General features: G+C 36.2%; 1 non-coding gene across 1 annotated transcript; it reads left to right on the forward strand.

The window, feature by feature from the left end:
* The first annotated feature begins 730 nt into the window (after window positions 1–730).
* On the forward strand, window positions 731–849 carry LOC111735538. The gene has a single exon (XR_002778830.1). It is a non-coding gene; the product is annotated as a 5S ribosomal RNA (ribosomal RNA).
* The last annotated feature ends 1,051 nt before the right edge of the window (window positions 850–1,900 follow it).

Consider the following 1,900-nt stretch of genomic DNA (forward strand, 5'->3'; position numbering starts at 1 on the left):
TTTGACAGCACATTTCAAATATGGGTATATCTTTTGACCTAGGAATTCCACACAGGAATTTATCCTATGGAATAATCAAAGATTAGAGTATAGCTAATGTCTACTGCACATTTATTATGCTCGAGGCTCTGTTGTGCCAAGCAATGTACCTACTTTACCCCATTTAATCTTCCCAACAGTCCTATGAGGCAGGGACCGTCATGTACTATTCTCTGTTCATTTGAGCAAAGTATCACCCAACTAGTTGGTCATTAGAAAGTGAAATATTTGCTTCCTGTTAAGTATTGTTTTAATTATATTAAAAAAAAAAACTTGAAACAGCTTGAAATTCTAAGATAGGGAGTTGTTAAATTACATCACAGCTATACAATGGAATTCAGCCATCTCGACATTGAAAATAATGGCATAGAATATTTTTGACATACACAGATGTCTATGATGTATTAAGTGTGAGAAAATAGGTTACAAGGGAGGGCATACAGTATGATCTCATTTTTGTTTCAAAAATAGGTATCTGTATACCTTCCTGTGTATATACAGATACAATTTTATAAACCTCAATGTGGATACATCAAAATATTAATAGAATTTATGTCTGGAGGGCGGGATTACGTATGGCATTTATATTCTTTTTGTTTTTTAGTTTTTCTGCCTTGAACGTATTTTTACTTGTTTAACGTATAAGATTGCTCCCTATCCAGAAGTCTTTTTAAAATATAGAACAAAGTTAGTCTACAGCCATGCCACCCTGAACAAGCCTGATCCCGTCTGATCTCAGAAACTAAGCAGAGTCGGGCCTGGTTAGTACTTGGATGGGAGACCACCTAGGAAGACCAGGTGCTGTAGGCATAAAAAATAAAAAATTAAAAAATAAATAAGGGATTGTAAGCTGACAAGTTCCTTGCAATCTGTGAGGTCGACCAAGGGGATTGCTTCGCCTAAAAAAAAAAAAAAAAAAAGAACAAAGTCAATTAATAGTTGTTAATTTTTATCTCAAGTGAAAAGTAGAAGATACAAGGGCATTGAGCTCAGTGGACAGTAAAACAGGTCCAAGAGAAATAGGTTTCAGTTGGACTTTATATTTTCTTGACTAGCAGTGAGTAAAAATTGAAGTTACACAGCAGAGGTAGATTGTGGAGTTGCATGGCTTTGGAAGAGGTTCTCTGAAGCTGAATTGCACAGTCGTTTACCCAAGTACCTCTGTCTGGAACAAAGGTTCTAAACTTTGGGCTCAACGGGTCTCTGAATCAAATTAAGAGAATTCATGAATTTGGGTGGAAGGCAGCTGCATATTTATTTTCACTAATGTCTAGCTACAAATTAGAATTTCCTTCAATTATAAATATGGGCAACAAACCATCATTAGCAGCACCTCTGACTTTGTCACCATAGAGAGCCCAGATATATTCATGTAACATTACATATGTTTATATTATGATTTATTACTTTGAAATTATGAGTTATTAGATCTTCTCTTTAATCTTATTATTTAATGCAATAGTAAAGAAGCATATATATTGCCATATCACATTTTTAAAATACTTTGCTATTTCAATATTTTCTTTTCTTTTGGAGTTATGTGTATCTTAATTTTATGTGTGTGAAAATGTGGTTCTGAGAAGGGGTCAGTAGACTTTAGCAGAGCGTCAAAAGAGCGGATGGCACGGGTAGGATAAGTGCTCCTGATGCAAAATCTGTGGATCAGACAGGTCTGGACAGTCAGAAGTTACTTTTGGCTTTCTAAGGTCCTCCATGAGGCCTCTGGCTTTGAAACTGAAACATGCATGGGTCAGAGCTTCTGGGTACGAGAGTGTGAGCCCAGCGGTTGGCACACAGTAGGCACTTTAATTTAGGTCTGTTATCTTCTTTCTTTTTCTTACCTGCCTCTTCGAGAGGCCAA

Source organism: Pteropus vampyrus, unplaced genomic scaffold (assembly GCF_000151845.1).
Source record: "Pteropus vampyrus isolate Shadow unplaced genomic scaffold, Pvam_2.0 Scaffold1000003015, whole genome shotgun sequence".
Classification (NCBI taxonomy): domain Eukaryota; kingdom Metazoa; phylum Chordata; class Mammalia; order Chiroptera; family Pteropodidae; genus Pteropus; species Pteropus vampyrus.